The 19290-nt window shown below is 47.2% G+C and overlaps 1 protein-coding gene across 3 annotated transcripts in view; it reads left to right on the forward strand.

The window, feature by feature from the left end:
* The first annotated feature begins 4446 nt into the window (after positions 1–4446).
* Positions 4447–19290, forward strand: part of SYN3 (synapsin III) — a 472322-nt gene continuing 457478 nt past the window's right edge. For 2 of the 3 annotated variants that reach the window (XR_011483033.1, XM_070453984.1), the window contains exon 1: positions 10366–10725. The gene's annotated coding sequence lies outside the window, so the exon portion shown is untranslated. Of the gene's footprint in view, positions 4560–10365; positions 10726–19290 lie in introns of those variants that run through there. The other variant, XM_070453985.1, reaches the window with a different exon arrangement.

Genomic DNA, 19290 nt, shown 5'->3' on the forward strand with positions numbered 1-19290 from the left:
TCAAGGAACTAAGATCCCATATGCCCCAAGGCACAGCCAAAGACATTAAAAAAGACAGAACTGAGTTTGAGTTCTCACATCATCTATATGACCTTGCACAAACCACAATTTCATCACCTGTGATATGGGGATAATATCTCCTTATCAGGGTTGATATATGGCTACATAAAGCCTTTAGCACCGTGCCTGGCACACAAAAAGTGTTCAATAAATGATAGCTATTATTAATTTAATCTATGAGCCATGAATACTATCTAATCTGCCTACCACATAGGAGCACATATAAAATGAGGGAATTTATGTGAAACGACTTTGCAAACCAACATTTACATATGGGAAGGCTTATTTCTGCAGTTGTTTTTGTTATTATAAGGGCTTGGTCATTTTTTAAGATCTATTAAGAATAGCAGATCTGGGTTCTTAACAAATATCCTTTTTAACTACCACTACCACTCGAGTGCTCCTGCCTGGAGAATCCCATGGACGGAGAAGCGTGGTAGGCTAGAGTCCAGGGGGTTGCAAACAGTCGGACACGACTGAGCCACTTCACTCACCACCACCATGGAGCCAGACTTCTTAATGAGTGACAGGAGAACAGTGTATGCCTATCAGTGTGTGTGCATCCAGACACGTCCAAATTGTGTCTTTCCTCAATGTTTCTTCTCAATACAATGTTTCTTTCCTCCCTGGATCCATCGGGATTCTTGGTTAATAACAAGAGAAACAATTTGAACTGCTAGCACAAGAAGGGAATTTAGCAGAGATAGGAGATTCACAAAATAAATCTGGATGGAGGACAGGGCTGGCATGAAGGAATGGGCTTGAAAAACTGGCAGAAACCAAGGGAATTCTGGAGATTGGCCAACAAGATTCATGACTGAGGAGCAAGCACTGGTCCAGCCTCTTCAGGCTGTGGCTGCTGCCTCTACCATCACCCTATTCAGTCTCATGGTCAATCTGCAGCTCTCCATCTTTGTCACTTTCTGGAGAGACAAAGTCCCAGGAGTGAGCATCTACTTGGTCCAATTGAGATGATACCTCTGTCTGAAGAGTTTTGGGAGACTGAGAAGTGGAGAATCATGGAAGGATCTGGCCCTGGGAACTACCAGGTCCCCACAGAATGAAAAAGTCCCTCCAAAGAAATGTGGAGACATGAATATAAATATCTTTTAGGAAAGCCACCTTCGTGCAGCAGTCATTTTACTGATGGAGAAGGTTCAGTGAGGTTATTCAATGACGGTGTCAGATCTCCCAGCTCTCAATCCCATGTTCACTCTGCTACACAAGATCCAGAGATTTATAAAACCATAAGCTGTTTCCTCAGCTTTAAACCACATTTCAGGTGGGGACAGAAGGGACTAATGCTATGGGGAGCAATTATCTGCTTTCAGGCTCTTTTCATTACATAAGCTCAGCACATAAGAATAAATAATGCTAGAGTGTAGCTGACCTCCAATACATGACAGGAGAATCTCATTACTGCAAAACCCTTGGTGATATATAGAGAGAATTGGCTACAATACATTGGAGTTTTAGTAGAAACCATTAAGCACTCCTGATCTAATTGCCTTTTTTTCTTATTCATAGCTCAATAAAAAATAATTTTCTATGCTACAATTTGCCTGGCTTCTCATCTAATCCTCTATCTCACTCCCTGTTTCCTCTTTTCTTCTTTGTTTAAAACTGATACTTAGTGAGACCTTTTGAATTTACAGACCCAGACAAGAACACCTTTTCCATTACTGCTAGGATATAACTCTAAATGTTAGAGTTGGGAGGGGTTTTGGAGGAGCACTGTTCTGAGCTCCTCATTTTACAGGTGGGGAAACTGAGGCTTAGAAATGATATGTCAGGTGGGTCAAGGCAGAGACTGGCCAAATGTCATCAAAGACTATGCTGTGCTTCCGAGTTGAGATTTTCTTGGTCCTCTTATGTCCAACTATTATCAACATCTGTGTCTGGTGTCTAGACAGAAACTATTCAGGAAGTTTCTTGAAAGGACCTGAGATATTATCTAATCCAGAAGTGGAAAGTAGCAGCCAAAGAAACAAATCCTATCTATAGGTAAGTTTGATTTTTCCCAACAGTAGTGACTAAATTAATCACCAAACTAATAAATCTAGAGATTTAAAATAATCTGAATTCCTAGCCCTTTAATAAAAATCAGGTCATCTGGCAACTCAGGGTCCATGTTCCATATGGCAAAAATCAGCTGGTGTGGAATAATGACTGCTCCTTTAGACAGGTGGGCACACCAGAGTGTGAGACAGCAGTCACCCTTCTGGGCTCCACCCCCCCCGCCAACTTCACTTGCTACGTTACTGCCTGTCCATGCTCATGTTAGAGTGTGCAATCCCTGAGCGAATCTTATTTCCTCTTAGGTGCTGACGTTGGGTCGCTCCTTCTTATTGACTAAGGGCACTTTAGTAGAGGTCACGCACTAAGTGGAAGATGCTGGCAGAGAACCCTGCAAGGCCTCAGCCCTTGGCTCTCGTCTCTTCTCATACTGCACGCTTTCTCCTGGTGGTCCCGTACAGCCCAGGTCAGGGCACCCTCCAATGCACACTTCCAGTCCCAGACCCTTACCTGTGCTCTAGGCTTATATACATAAGCCTGGATATATATATATATATCCAGTCACCCACCTTGGGCAGTGCCTTCATTTCCTCATCTGGAATATGGGGACAGTGAGAGTACTTTTCTACCATATGGTTATCATGGGAATTATATAGACAATTGTTAACACATATGGAATCATTTGAAGAGAGCCTGGCACTGTTATAGGCTATCAAATAGGCTGCTCAAATGCCAACAATGGAGCCTTCCTTCATTTCCCTCTGCTTCCAACCTGTTCCTCCGTACTCTACCCCATGCTGGCAATGGCACCATTACCCTGTGGGTAGTTCAAGATAAACACCCAGGAGTCATTCTTCATTCATTCGTTTTCCTCATCTCCTAAATCCAATCCCTCATTAAGCCTTTCCATGATATTCTCAAAATATATTTCAGTCAGTTCACTCTCCCCATCTCTGTTGTAACCACCCTGGTCTAAGCCCCCATCATCTCTTGCCTTGATTTCTGTAACAACCTCCTGCTATTATGTACTGAATTATGTACCCCCAACCCCACCCTGTCATTCACATGTGGTGGCCCTGACCCACAGTGTGATGGTATTTGGCGATGGGGTGTTTGGGAGTTTCAGATTTTAGGTTTAGATGAGACGGGAGATTAGTGCCCTCAGAAGCAGGGGCATCAGCAAGCTTGGTCTTTCTTTCCCCACCATGTGAGGACACAGATAAAAGGCAACAATCTACAAGCCAGGAAGAGAACTCTTACCAGAAACCCATCCTGAGGCCACCTTGCTCTTGGACCTCTAGCTGCCAGAACTGAGAAACTAAATTTCTTTGTTTAAGCCACTCAGTCTACACTATTCTGTTACAGCAGCACAAGAAGAGTTAAGACTAAGACACCTCCTAACTGGTCTCCTGCTTCCATTGTTTCTCTTCGAAAATCCATTCTCCACACAAAAGCCAGCGTGGTCTTCTTAAAAGAGTCACAGTCCCGCTCAAAACCCTTCTCTGGTTTATTTCCGTGCTTACAGCAAAGCTGGAGCCCCTAACCCTGCCTCACACTTCTGTGAGCTCTAGGTGACTTAACCCCCTCTCCCCTTGCTCATTGCACTGGGCCATCCTAGACTACAGCTCCAGCCTCAGAATCAAGGTACATCTGCTGCTCCATGTCAGCAATGCTCCCCCTCCAGCCCTTGAACCGATTTATTCTCCATCTCCTCGTTCAAAGCGGCCTTTAAGACCATCCCATTTAGAGCGTCCTCCGCCTCCTTTCTTATTTAAATTACCCCACCGATAATGCTCACAACAATCTGGCATTACGTTTTTATTTGTTTTTCTGCATATAGCCTGCCCGCCCCGACCGCCACCTCGTGCAAAATCCATGAGGGCGCAGACTTTGTGTGGTTCCCCTGATGCAGGCCTGGCTCTAAGTGCCTAGCACAGAGCCTGAGACATCTGCTGTGGGATTTCTGGAGTCTCCTGAAGGACAGGGAGGGTCAGGTGACTTTCTCAAAGCCGGTTTCCAGGGACTCTGCACTCTTCACACTCCCCGAGGGGCGTCTAGACGCTCTTGGGATGGAGAATTATTACCTTTCTCGGCTGCCTGAGCTTGGTGAGATCTGAGTCTGGAAGCACTTTACCAGCTTGAAGTGGCCGGGAGCGGGGTAGCGGGGGGGCGCGAGGGGCGCGAGGGGCGCGAGGGGCGCGAGGGGCGCGAGGGGCGCGAGGGGCGCGAGGGGCGCGAGGGGCGCGAGGGGCGCGAGGGGCGCGAGGGGCGCGAGGGGCGGGGCCCCCGTGGGCGGGGCCTCCCGTGGGTGGGGCCTGGCTTCCCGAGCCAATGGGGCCCCGCGGCGCAGGGAGGCTGGGCTGCCGAAGGGAGACGCTCGCGCGCCACGGGGTGCGGAGGCTGAGCTGGACCCCGAGCGGATCCGCAGGCGGGCCCCGCGGCCAAGGCACACCCCCGGCTCCCGGCTCCTGGCGTCTCGCAAGGTAAGCAGAGCCCGCGGCGAAGTAAGACTTTGTGAGGTTTCTGGTAACAGGGGAGTCCCGGCCACCTCCCGCCGAGGCTTCTGGTGGCGTCCCGGCGCCAGGCTGCGTTCCCGGGCGCTCCGGCTCTGTGCCTGCGGGATGCGGGCGCGCGGAGGGGCCCGACACGGGGCGGAGGAGCCGGCGCGCCAAGCTGCCTCCCCGAGTGCTGCTGCCAGGTCTCCGGGCCGACCCTGGGACGGACAGTTGCGCGTGCGGGGCACGCCTGAGGGGCCCAGGAGCCAGAGGGGCTTCGCATAGTGGCTTCCAAGAGAATCTCCACCCAGCGCAGGAGCCCCGGGAAGAGCTTGCGGGGAGCTTGCGGCCGCAGAGGCCGGACGTCTGCTCTACCTAGATCTGCGGACGCCTCCTGACCTGTTGCCCCCGGAGCCAGGGTTCAGATTGGTCATGCCATTTCTTATTTCTAGGTCTCCTGGAGCTCCGGAAAACAAACAAACGCAAAAAACTCAGAGTGATTCCCTGGCCAAGCTAGGACAGAGAAATTAGCGCTTTATGGAGCGCCTCGTGTATTCTGCTTTTATTGGGTTCCTGTTGTGTTCCAGACAATATGCTAAGCCCTAGAGTCAGGAAGAAGGGTGCTGGAGGCGCCCCTGGGACTAAGAAGGCGAACAGGAGAACCAGTTATAATGCATTGTTGTACAGGGAATGTTACGTGGAGAGGAGGACCTTGAGCAAGCCAGGAAGACTTCCGAGAGGAGGTGACTATTGAATGGGGACTAGAGGAGTAGGAGGGTTTGCCAGGCTGAAAACTGTGTGGGCTGGGGTGTGTGTGTACATGCATGTGTGTGTGTGTGTGATGGGGTACCAAGACTGGGGGTGTGTGTGTATGCACGTGTGTGTGTGTGTGTGTGATGGGATAGCAGGAATTCCAGAGATTTTCCTGTGCAAAGGTAAAAAAACTGAAAAAGTCCAGTATCCTGACTTAGGCCATCAGTTAATCCTATATCAGCTAATCAAATAGGACTAGGGCTTTTGTGAGGAGGAAATGAGGTGTCAACATGGCAGGAGCTAAAACACGCACAGACCTTAAAATCCAGCCTTAGACTCCATAGAGTTTTGTCTTGCGATCAAGGAGGGCAGTGGAAGAATTCTGGTAGCTCTGTGGAAATGGATGGAGGTTGGAGCAATAGAAAGCTGGTAAATTGCAGTTAATATTTTGGATGTGGTTGCAAATATTCTGGCCCCTAAAGGCAGCAGTGTCTGCCCAGGAGCCCTGCTCCCAGGCTTCCGGGCATGGATCATTCAGGCATGGAGACGTTGCTCATGTGATGCTTGCCTCTGCAACCTGCAGGTCATTTTCATATTGTTTCTGGAGGCTTTGACCGGGACCTTGTTGTGAGGCGTGGCCCCTGGAGGATGGTGAAGGGAACCTCTGCCTGTCGTTTCTGATCTTCTGGTTTTCCCTCTATGGGCTCCTCTTTCTGTCTCATGGAGACACAGCCTCAGCTGTTTGAGGCTGTGGGGAAGAGAAAAGTCTTGACAGGGAGTCACATCAGAAAGTCACTTTAGCCGTGTGCCTTGGGGACATTTTTAACCTTTCTGAATCTCAGTTTTCTGATTTAAAAGGAAGTCATTATCCCCACCTGTCATAGGTTGGATTCTAAGGAAAAAGACTCAGAGGCTCTGAGAATTGGGTGTAAGTGGATTCTTGGGGAATGGTCTCACTCTCCAAGGGATGGATGGTGAGAGAAGCAGGATGGGGGCAGAGGGAGAAGTTGGTCAATAATGGAAATCAAGAGAGGCCTCAGGTGATCTGAGGCTGGGGGCCAGGCCTTTGAAACCCCATGTTGATCAGTCAGTGGGGGCAGACTGCCTCCAGGGAAGGGGGCATAACTTTGGGTGTCCCTTCAGCAGGATGGTTCCTGAAGAGAAGCTCAGCTGTGAGCTGTGCGCAGCCAGCACTCCCAGAAACTAGCACTCCCCTGAGGGAGTAAGAGGTGCCCTGTTCTTGGAGGGGGTTGCTGAGAGCTGGGCCTGGGCAGCTCCCTCCCAGGGTGGGCGTGGGAAGTGGCCGAGATACCAGAGAGAAGGTGCTTTGCGCTGTGCCCGGTGAAGAACAGAAGCATTCCTTTCTCTCACCTTTAAACTTCTTGACTGCATGTGAAAATGGATTTTGGAGTTTGAATTGAGTCAATCAGCTTCCACAAGGAAAGAATCTTTCATGATAAAGACCACAATGACTACTATCCACTGTCTCTTATGCATATGCATTCTCATTTTACAGTCACCCCATTGTTTTCTAAAACCCAGCAGAGTAGGTGCCCTTCTGTTATAAAGTAATGACCACAGCAAAAAGCACAAGAGCTTGTTTCAGTCCATGGAATGATTTCATTGGTGAATGGATTAACTAATTGATCAGTAATTAATTCATCAATGTGCATTGAATGCCTCCTAAATGGTCGGCACTGTCCTTGGTGCTGGGAATACAGTTTAGTCTATTAGGGGAGGCAGAGACTGACTTTAAATGCTTTGATTCCTTCAAAGCAAATACTGAAGAATGGACTGTTGCATTACATAGCCAGGGTGTGATGGAGAGTAATAGGCCGTCTTCCCACTGGACTCTTTCTCACCATTCAGTTTCAATATAATCTCCTCAGAGAGGCCTTTTGGATCATCTGGTATAAAGCAGATATCCTCCCTTTTATGCCCCCTTCACCACACTTGCTGATTCATTTTATTTACTTCCTGTAATTGGTCCTCCTTGCTAGACTGAGGGCTCCAGGAGGTCATACCTCACTTTATCCCAGCACAGTGTTCAGCACATATTTCTTGCATGAGTGAAGTTAATGAAGGGTAGATCATTAGAGGATTGGTATAACCAAGAAGTGATATTTACACTGAGATCTGAGGGATGAGGAAGGTCCAGCAATGCCAAGGTCAAGAGGCAGAGAGAACAATTTGTTCAAGGACTGTGAGGTGGAGGAATGGAACCCAGCATGACTGGAGAGCAGCCTGAGATGAGTTTGGAGAAATAGATGGGGCCATGGAAGGCCATGCTGAGCTTGGGTTTTTTACTCAAGGTGCAATGAAAACTCAGTGAAGGATCTTAATGACCTAGTAACAACCTGATGTTATATAATTGCTTGTTGTCGGTCCTGCCTCTTGGAGGCAAACTCCATGAAGAAAAGTGCCCAGTAAATATTGCTGAAGTGAATGGATGATGTGGTTTTTGCAGCTTCCAGGTGAAAAAATGACTAGGAAGAAGAATGGGATCTTGCTGCAAATTAGGAGTTTGGTGAGAGAGGTGTTGGTGTCCTAGCTACAGGGTAGCAATGTTATTGGAAAAACAGAAGGAGCTGTATTGGGGGTGTTAAATGGACAAGACTTGCTGATACATTCAATGTCAGGATTATGGGAAATGGAAGGATCAAGGGTGACCCCCCACCCCAGGATTATGGCTCAAGATTGGATGCCAGCTGTCCATAAACAGGGAAATGGATAAACAAAAATGTGGTAAGTACTTACAATGGAATCTTACTCAGCCATAAAAAGGAAGGATGTCCTGATACATGCTGGGCTTCCCAGATGGCACAGTGGTAAAGAATCCGCCTGCCAATGCAGGAGATACAAGAGATTCTGGTTCCATCCCTGATTCAGGAAGATTCCCTGGAGGAGGAAATAGCAACCCACTCCCATATTCTTGCCTGAAAAAGTCCATGGACAGAGGAGCCTGGCAGGCTACAGTCCATGGGGTCTTAAAGAGTCAGACACGACTTAGTGACTGAGTATGCACCGATACTTGCTACCCTGTGAGTGAACCTTGGAGACATGTTAAGTGAAAGAAGCCGCACATTATATGATTCCACGTGTGTGAAATAGTCCAAGTAGACTAACCCATGGAGGCAGAAGGCAGATTGGTGTTTGTGGAGTTTGTGTGGAGAGGGGAAGGTAGACAGGGCATGACTGCTAAGCAGTTTCCTTTTTGGATGGTGAAAATATTTTGGAACTGGATGGAAGTTGTGTTTGAACTATAGTATGAATATACTAAATGCTACTGAACTGTAGACTTTAAAATGGTTAATTTTATGTTATAGAAACTTCATCTCAGTTACCAAAAAAATAAAAGATCAATAGGTAGGAGCACCAGTCAAAGAGTGGTGGTGAAGAACAGGGGGAGAAAATGTAAATGCTGTCTTGCAGATGTCCAAGACACCCACACAGAGACTGGGGGGACCTCCGGCTAATCAGAGGGGTGTCAGCACTTTGATGTCAGCCAGTAATATGGATGATATCTAGGGAGAAAGTGCAGAGGAGCACATCTGAGCTTGCATCATTCTTTAATTTGATCCTCATAACTACCCACAAGGAAGGTGCTTCTGTTCTTAATTTTCCGATGAGGAAACCAAGGCCCCCTGAGAATGTGCTTGCCCAAGGTCAGACAGTTTTGTATATGTGGTTCCCCTGGCTTCCAGTCCTTTGCCTTTCCCGTGTCAGGGTGATGCTGTTTAGAGTTTGAGTCAAGACCTTCCCTCCCTCCCTTCCTCCCTCTCTCTTTCCTTCTCTCCACCCCTCCCTCCCTCCTCTCTTTCCACAGTCAAGATTGAGTACTCACATGTGGCAGGTACTGTGCTGGGCCTCTGTTGGTGAAGGTACAAATGGCTGTAATTAATCTTGTGGAATTTACCTGGTAAGCAAGCAACGAGGCCACTGATACAGAGGACATAGGAGTCTGGACCAGGAGCATCTTTCCCAAGTTTGGGGGTAGGAGGAGGCTTCCCGGAGAAAGTGAGCTGGCAGAGATGTGTAGCAGAAGCGGAAGAACTGAGCCTAAGAAAGAGAAGGTTCTCTGGAAGGTTCAGGATCCTGAACACCTGCTGTGGGAATTCCCTTTCTCTTCATTCCCTAGTTTTTCCTGTGTTACTGGCATTTTTCAGCTCATCCAGGAGGTCTATTGTTTCTATAACCCTGGAGGCAGTAAGTAGGCAAATAGCTTGATTTGATTTCAAGTGGAAGCTTCAAAAGAGGAGCAAGATAGGGTGCAAACAGTCTGACTTTCAAAGCCGGGCTCTGTCTCTAAGCAAATGACTTCGTCTCTCTTTTTGTACCTATGAAATGGAGTCAGTCACATCACTGCTCACTGCAGGAAATAAGTGAGATGATGTAATAATGCCTTGGGCACGTAATAAATGATCAGAAAAATCTCATCTCGTTTATCTCTTAGAGAGGAAGCCTTTCTGAATAGGCCAGTGGTTTCCACACTCTGAACACTGTTTAAAATACAGAAATCCATGCAGGCTTCCCTGGTAGCTCAGATGGTAAAGAATCTGCCTGCAATGCAGGAGGCCAGGGTATGGTCCCTGGATCAGGAAGTTCCCCTGGAGAAGGAAATGGCAACCCACTCCAGTATTCTTGCCTGAGAAATCCCATGGACTATAACCCTCTAGACAGAGGAGACGGTTGGGCTTCAGTCCATGAGGTCACAAGAGTCAGACCCGACTTAGTGACTAAACCATCGTATACTTCCTCTCAAGAATCTGGTTTGGATGGTTTGGGATGGAACATAGTAATCTGTATGTTTAGAAAGCACTGCAGATGATCCTGGTAAAAGCATGGTCCAGGACCCGTAGGCTTAGACCAAATGCTTGAGTCTTTGCTGTGATGTTCATGAAAGGGTTAAGCACCTAGAAGCAGATAATGCCTTCTAGGAATTATTAGCCAATGGCGGTGCTGACCGGTGATGTAATGTCTTTGGCTGGCACTCCATTGGTTAAGTGTATTGTTTCTCTTGCTTCAGCTGTGTGAGGAGCAAAGCCGGAGCCCAAGGGTTAATAATTCTGTGGCAGCACACAGAGCTATTTTCCTCCCAGTCTGCTTCTGCTGGTTGTGAGTGTGGAGCATGGCTCAGCTGGCTGTCGCCCTTCTTCCAGTAAATAGCTGCACCTTCCTCCCTACCTCCTCCCAAGCAGAGCACATGTCTCCATAGTACTACGGAGGGGGAGGAGGGTGATCAGAAGTGTTTAGGAAAGAGAGAGCCCTTTCAAAGTTACTGCCACTGGGGACGGGCACAGCGCCAGCTGCTCTGGCCGGCAGAGGTCCCCCCGGATGAACTGCTAAGTGGTCACCTGCTTCTGAACCTTGTTCAACCTGGCAGGATCCTCAGAACCAGGAGGTGAGCCCCCGGTTTTGGAAGGAGGAATGGGCCTGGAGGAGAAGAGCCTGGGGGCAGCGGGAGGGAACAGCTCTGGGGGCAGGTCAGCACAGGCTCCGTGCAGAGCTGCCCCCACATGCAGTGTGAGCTGGGCCAGGACGTCTCCCTCTCTGTGTCTATTTGCTCAAGAGCACCATGGGAGGCTTGGATCAGGGGGCCGCTTGGTGGGGAGTGTGCTGACAAGGCAGTGTTCCTGCTCTTGGTGTAGCTTTCTGCCCAGTGCTTCTGGGAGAGAAATGCTTCTCTCTGTTAATCTGAGGCAGGAGGGGGCGCGTCAGGTTAGCAGTGTCTCCCCAGCGCCCGCTGTCACCCACGCCCCTCCTTGTCCTGTGGGGGCTCCCCCTTCAGTGCTCAGCTGAGTGCTCTTGGTGGACTGTGGGCTGAGGTTTCCAGGAGTCCCTAAATGGTCTCAGGGAGTTTTGGTCGTGGCTTTCAGGGGGACCTCTGGATCGCTGGCCGTTGAGTTACGGGTGTGCCTTTATGGATTGGGGCATGTTCCTGATGTCCCATGCTGGAGCTCTCCGGAGGGTAGGGGGATTCTCTTTGTATTATGACAGCACAGTTGGGGGATTATACTGTTTGTGTTTCAGAGGGCGTGCGTTATTGCCTGGACTTGAGACTTCTCACCTTGCTCAGAGGGGAGCCTAGTGCAGCATGTCTGCCTCAAGGTATACAAACTGAGAAAAGTCAGAACGGGGAGGGGAAAGGAGACCGGAGTAACTGGGAAGGGCTGCTAGCAAGAAAGTCTGCCCTTCGTCTCCCAGGGAATTCAGGGAAACTTGGCATTTCATAGGCAAACTGTGACTCTACATCTCTCCTGCAGCCCTCACCAAAATTTGTAAATAAAAATTACCGTTGCTTTTATTCTTCAGAATTTGGTTTCATGTGGAGTGTCCCCATTTACTTTAAGGAGATCAGAGCCTGCAGAGATTCCTGCCTGTGTCTTGTGTGACCCTTGGCGTCTGCCACCCCGTGTTCTGGGCCAGGCTCTACTGCTGAAGAACATGTGGGTTCCTGGGCAAGTCCTTCCACCCCTCTGAGCCTCGGTTTCATCATGTGTCAGTCACAGAGGTGGGAGGGAGTTGAACTAACTGACTTTTAGAGCCCTTCCTCTCTGGCTGTCTGTGCTCTGGATCATGAAAAGCCGCAGGATCTGAGTCTGTTGATTAAGTGGATGACTGGTGGGGGTGAAGGATGTTTGCACAAAGGGAAATGTAGCATGTGTCCTCTGGGTGCAGGGGGCTTTGCACACATTTTAACACATCACCCTCCCAGTAGGCCTGGGAGGAGGTAGAATAAGCAATCTAAAGATGTGAAAGTCAAGGCTGAAGGAGTTCAGTGACTAACCCAAGATCATCACTCAGTAAATGTTGACACTGGTATTTGAAGCTATACTGGGGTGGTGGTGCATGGCAGAGTAACGTAAGGACCGGAGCTGGAATCCTTGTCTGCCTTTGGCTCTTTGCATGCCCTCCATTCTCCTGGAAGTTACACAGTGATTTTCAGATCGACTAGTTCAGTCAGATTATTGTGGATTGTCCACTTTACTGTCTGGGACAGCAGATGGTCCCTGGATCTGGAAAGGACTCTACAGTCCATTGGATCAGGCCCCCAGTTTATATCTGGGAAAATGAAGGTCCAGAGAAGTTAGGTTACCTGTTTTATATCACTCAGTGAGTTGATAGATGGTAGAGATGGAGACCAAGTCTTCTTACCTTAGGTGTGCAAAGTGATATTATTATTAAAGAGTTTTTTTAAGCCTTCATTGAGAACTTTGGGATCATTTCAATTGAATTATCCTTCCCTCCAGGCCCCTTTGAAGTGCCAGAGAATGGAGTAAGGCTCAATGAGCACCTGCTCTGGGCTTGACATTGAGGCAGATGTCTGAGACATGGATGGGGTAGTAAGTAAACAAAGCTTGAGACCTAGTCAATTTCCCCAAAGAGGCTCAGGATGCAAGCTGGGTTTCGGTAGAGTCTAGTTCATAGGTCAGCAAGCTTTCATGGTGGGGAGGCAGCCTGGTGCAACCCTGACCCTTCCTCTCTGCATGTGGCTGGCACCTAATTTATACACTGTCAGAACACTGGCCACATGACATGTGATCTCTGTTCTTCGTCTTCCCAACTAAGCTGTATGTTTCCAGGGCACAGCTCCCGAAATGTAGAACCTTATCAGTGGAGCCGCCTCGTGGGGAGGTGGGTGTCAGTATCTTGGATGTGCAGAGATGAACACCCAGAAGTAAAAACCATCACTTAGTTATTTAAAAGCGCAATGCAGATACGTGGCTCTTTTCTTGATCACTATAATGTTAAGAAAGAATCATCCTAATACCAGGCTTCGAATACGCTGATGATTATCATAGGAAAGAGGGGTTATAAATATTCTGCAGGGCTAGAAAGCAAAGCTTGCAGCCAGGGGTGGATGTGGAAGGGAGTGGGTAGCAGGTAAATGCAGGAAGAGTGGGCTGAGGATGGCAGTGGTCCAGTGGTAGGAGACTCCTCTCCTTGCCAGTGTCAGAAATGGCTGGTAACCACCAGGCATTGCTGCCCTGGCAAAGAGTAGCCCTTCGTAGTCTCTCACTTCCCTTCTCGATCTAAGATTTCTTGATTATTTACCAAGCAGGAGTAAATGAGAGGAGGCCAGGAGGTAGAGCAGAGTTTCGTCTTACTGATATTTAGATTCCAGAGCCTTAGCATGGGGGTAGAAATCATTCATAGCCAAACACCCTTGAAGATATTTTCATTGCCCCCCAAATTGCATTTTGCCTTGTTTCTGTGTATGCAACCCGGAACAGTAATTCCTGTGCTAACTAGTGTATAAAACCCTGACTAAGACTAAAAGAACTAGCATATAAAAAAATGTATATGCAGTTGTTTGCATTTCATACTGCTCTGTTTTTAAGGTAACTTCAAAATTTCTAACTGACATGAAGTGGGGGCGTAGAGAATTCTCAGGTGTTCTTGTTTGCTTGTGGGGTTGGTACCATCGTTTTTGGATAAACGGCCCTTAATACTTCATACATGTAACCCATTTTAAATGATGGTGAAAATTAAGTGAGATGTTAAATGTGAGCCCAGTGACAGAGCAGATGTTCAGTACACTTTTACTGGAAGGTGCTCAGCATCTTGCTTTAGCAGACTTGCTGATACCGATCTTTGAGAAGCTTTAGTGAAGAACCTGGTCGTCTGTGTCTGGGCTGGCATTTCCTATTTGAGGTTGGCATGTCTGCTTGGTTCCTCTGGACAGTGCCCACCCTCATGACTCTGAATATTGCTTCTAAAATTCAAAGTGGGAAAAGGATCAGGTTGGATGTTCCACAGGCCTGAGTTCAGAGCACCGGTCATTACCTATAGATTGTGACTCTGGGCATGTTACTTAACCTGTCTGTGCCTGGCTCTTCTCATGTATGAAAATGGGGTCCATAGAGTCCACCTTGAAGGGTGGATGGAGGATTAAATAGAGCCTTTAGAGAGTGCCTGGAACATATAGAGTAGGCGTCCTTTAAGTGCTAATTTATTCCTTCTCCTTGGAATGGTGTTTTGGAGAGGTGGTATATTTTTTGTTTCTTCAATCTCACCTCCAACTTCTTTGCACATATTAGTAGCACTTCTAGATAGCTTTTTACAAGCCCTGAGGAAACCCCATGTGGCATTACTCTAAGAATGAGGGTGCTTGCAGCCTTGCCCCATCCTAGCTCATCTCAAGCCAGTTACCTAACCAAGTACTGGAAGGCTGCACTTAGTAGGGAGTTGTTGAGTTAATTCATTTTTAAAACACTGATAGCTTAACTGAATAGTTTGGACTGAGGCTGCTTTACTTAGGGGCCAAGTGGACAGGTGATTTGAAAGGTACTGCAAAGAAGTCAAAGTATGTGTCCAAGTTCAGTGCATTAGGAATCTCATCACTAAATGTTCATTCATCACTGATCATTTAACAATTATTTGTGGAGCTCTCATCTTGTGGTAGGCAAGGCCCTAGCTGCTGAGGCTGTATTGATGAATGGTACAGACAAGATCCCTAGCCTCGTGGATCTTATATTCTGATGGGAAATGTAAAGTGTGTACAGATGTGAGTTAGTGATGCATGCTACGAATGAAAATGAAAACAGTGTAAGGGCAGGGGAAAATGCCATTATAGCAAATTCAGTTTGAGAAGGTCTCTCTGAGAAGTTGACAGTCTGAGCAGAGGCATGGAGGAAGTTTGGAAGTGGGTTTTGGAAATATCTGTGGGAAAGAATTTCAGGCAGCGGGAACAGCAGGGGAGCCTCAGGGTGGTGGACAGAGAGACACAAGGAGGAGAGTCTGGGAAGGTGTGGCCCGAGGGGTATCTGAAACCAGCACTGGTGGAACTCACGGACTGTGGAGAGAAGTTTGGATTCTGTTCTACGTTGCAGGGTTTTTCTTTTAATTTTTGTGATTTATTTATATTTTCAGCTGTGCTGGGTCTTTGTTGCTACATGTGGGCTTTCTCTAGGTGTGGCAAGCAGGGGTTACTCTCTAGCATGCGATGCACAGACTTCTCATTGCCGTGACTTCTCTTGTTGTGGAGCGTGGGCTCCAGAGCACAGGCTCAGTAGTTCTGGCTCACGGGCTTGGTTGCTCCACAGCATGTGTGATCTTCCTGGAGCAGGGAGTGAACCCGTGTCCCCTGCATTGGCAGGCAGATTCTTAACCACTGGATCACCAGGGAAGTCCCTGAGTTGGAGGTTTTGAACCAGGAGGTTACATGATTTGACTTCTTTCAATTGCTTTAACTTTTTTATTTTTATTTATTTATTTATTTATTTATTTATTTTGCTTTAACTTTTTAAATTGCCATATGGTAAAGTAGACTTTGTGTTGGTGTGCAGTTCTATGACTTTTAACAGAGGTATAGATCGTGGAACTACCAGCGCCTCAGTGAAGGTACAGAACTGTTTCTTTATCAAAAAACATTCTCCCTGTTCTCCTTTTATAACCACGAATACCCTACTTCTGACATTTGGCAACTACAGCTGTACTTTCCATCACTACCACTTTGTCCTTTTGAGAATGTCAGATAAGTAGAGTCATACCGTATGTAACCTTCTGAGGCTGGCTTCTTTCCCTCAGCATCAGGTCTTCATGATTCATTCATATTGTTGGGTGTATCCAGAGCTTGTTCATTCTCACTGCTGACTAGTGTTCCATTGAATAGACATATCACAGTTTGTCCATCCATTCACCCCTTGAAGGACACTTGTTTCCTTTCCAACTTTTGGCAATTGGGAATAGAGCTGCTATAAACATTTGTATTCAGGTTTTTGTGTGAACATGCATTTTTGCTTCTTTAGGATAAATAAATACCTGGGAATTGGATTGCTGGGGCAGATGGTAAATTTATATTCAGTTTTATAAGGAACTGCCAAACTATTTTCCAGCATGGTTGTAGCATTTTGGCATTTCCTTAAGGAGTGTATAAAAGTTCCAGTTGCTCTGTTTCCTTGTCCGCATTTGGCATTTTCAATATTTATTTTAGCCATTCTGATCATTTAGTGATATCTCACCGTGGTTTTATTTTATTTTGTTTTTATTTACATGTATTCCCCATCCTGATCCCCCCTCCCGCCTCCCTCCCCATCCTATCCCTCTGGGTCTTGCCAGTGCACCAGCCCCGAGCACTTGTCTCGTGCATCCAACCTGGGCTGGTGATCTGTTTCACCCTTGATAATATACATGTTTCGATACTGTTCTCTCAAAACATCCCACCCTCGCCTTCTCCCACAGAGTCCAAAAGTCTGTTCTGTACATCTGTGTCTCTTTTTCTGTTTTGCATATATGGTTATCATTACCATCTTTCTAAATTCCATATATATGCATTAGTATACTGTATTGGTGTTTATCTTTCTGGCTTACTTCACTCTGTATAATGGGCTCCAGTTTCATCCATCTCATTAGAACTGATTCAAATGAATTCTTTTTAATGGCTGAGTAATATTCCATGGTGTATATGTACCACAGTTTCCTTATCCATTCATCTGCTGATGGGCATCTAGGTTGCTTCCATGTCCTGGCTATTATAAACAGTGCTGCGATGAACATTGGGGTGCACGTGTCTCTTTCAGATCTGGTTTCCTCGGTGTGTATGCCCAGAAGTGGGATTGCTGGGTCATATGGCAGTTCTATTTCCAGTTTTTTAAGGAATCTCCACACTGTTCTCCATAGCGGCTGTACTAGTTTGCATTCCCACCAACAGTGTAAGAGGGTTCCCTTTTCTCCACACCTTCTCCAGCATTTATTGCTTGTAGGCTTTTGGATAGCAGCCATCCTGACTGACATGTAATGGTACCTCATTGTGGTTTTGATTTGCATGTCTCTGATAATGAGTGATGTTGAGCATCTTTTCATGTGTTTGTTAGCCATCTGTATGTCTTCTTTGGAGAAATGTCTGTTTAGTTCTTTGGCCCATTTTTTGATTGGGTCATTTATTTTTCTGGAATTGAGCTTCAGGAGTTGCTTGTATATTTTTGAGATTAATCCTTTGTCTGTTGCTTCATTTGCTATTATTTTCTCCCATTCTGAGGGCTGTCTTTTCACCTTGCTTATAGTTTCCTTTGCTGTGCAAAAGCTTTTAAGTTTAATTAGGTCCCATTTGTTTATCACTGTGGTTTTAATATGCCTTTCCCTAATGGCAAATGATGTTAAATATCTTTTCATGTATGTTTTTTCCCTCCTTATGTTCTTTTCAGTCAAGTATCTATTCAAGTCTCTTACCCATTTTTAAGTTGCTTTTGTGTTTTTTACTCAGAAGTTTTGAGTATTCTTTATATCTTCTCAATGTCAGTGCTTTCTTTATTTGGCTGCATCAGGTCTTAGTGGGATCTTTGTTATGTAATGTGGGATCTTTCCTTGTGATGCACAGACTGTGTAGTTGTGGTGGATGGGCTTCAGTAGTTGCAGTGTGTGGAACCCACATCCCTTGCATTGCAAGGTGGATTGTTAACCCCTGGACCACCAGGGAAGTCCTTCAGTGCTTTCTTGAATATGTGCTTTGTAAATGCTTGATTAGTTTTTAAGGAATTATTCTGAATGCTGTGTGGAAAGGAAGTTGTAGGGGACAGGGGTCAAAATGGAAGGATCAGAGAGTGAACTGTTGCACTAGTCCATGGGCAGAGATGATGGTGGTTTGGACTAGGGTTACTGGAGCAGAAGAGGTAAAAAGAAAAAATTTTAAAGTAGGACTATCTGAACCCAGTGATGCATGGAATGTGAGGAAAAAGAGGAGTCCAGCATGGTAAGGTTGTTGGAGGCACTGAGAGTTTAAATATAATTCAGGCACGTTCCCTGCCCTCAAGAAGCTCACAGTCTGGTGACGGGAGATGTACTATAAGCAGTTCGACTGCGATATGACCAGGTATGCTCTCAGAGTCACATGAAAAGGACTGGGCGAGCCCAGATGACAGGGAAGTTGCTAAGAAACAGTCGTGCAAGGCCAGCTCTCTGGGCTGTAATCCTTAGTGTGTGCTGGGAGTCAGCTGGGGAGGTTGGTAACAATGCAGCCGGCTGGACTCCCACCCTGCAAAGTAGGAGGCCTGTGGTCAGAAAGCACCACCTATCGTTCTGTGTTGGTGATTGGCCAACTACACTGTAAGAAACCCTTGGGGGAGCTCACTGGGGTGACTTCACAGAAATGAGTGTGTTTGAGGTGGAGTGCCAGTGTCGAGTAGGAATTCTCACTTGGAGAACGGGGGAGAAGGGGCAGACAGGCAGAAGGGAAAGCAGAAGCTTGGAGGTGGTAGAAATTAACTGGAGCCGAGAGGAAGCGTAGATTGGGTGATGATGCTGCTGGTCGACCAGGAGTACATGTCTGTGTGGTGGTGGGTGGGAGTCACGTGACTCCTGTGTGCGGTGCATCTGAGGGGATGCAGCAACTCATCAGCTCCCCGTTTACTAACTAGGGGCCCGCCACGGTGAAAGGTACCCAGCAGTCTAAGACTTAGGTGCGCAGAGGGGCAGCTCTGCTTTCCAAGGCTCCTGTGACGCAGCCTTTGGGGAAAACGATGGCTCCAGTGGGGCTTCCCAGGTGGCGCTAGTGGTGAAGAACCCGCCTGCCAGTGCAGGAGACGTAAGAGATGAGGGTTCAATCCCTGGGTCAGGAAGATCCTCTGGAGGAGGAAATGGCAACTCACTCCAGCATTCTTAGGAGAATCCTATAGATGGAGGAACCTGGTGGGCTACAGTACATAGGTCACAAGGAGCCGGACACAATTGAAGTGACTTAGCATGCACGCTCATGGCTCCAGCCGGTGGACCCTGCAGAGGTTTGCTACAGGATGCCCTGTACCCAGTCCTGACATGGGCCTTCTGCAAAGCTCACAGACTCTGCATCTCCTTCCCGCACATCACCCTGCCTGCTTTCCAAGGACGCCAGAGCCACATCTTCCTGCAGCCTGACTACCAATTTATTGCACATTCACTGTGTGCCAAGCTGCATTCGAAGCACTTTACGTAAATTAACCCATTTCATTCTCACAGCAGACCTCTAGATGAGATAGAATTATTATCTCTG

This window comes from Odocoileus virginianus, chromosome 23, assembly GCF_023699985.2.
Source record: "Odocoileus virginianus isolate 20LAN1187 ecotype Illinois chromosome 23, Ovbor_1.2, whole genome shotgun sequence".
Lineage (NCBI taxonomy): Eukaryota > Metazoa > Chordata > Mammalia > Artiodactyla > Cervidae > Odocoileus > Odocoileus virginianus.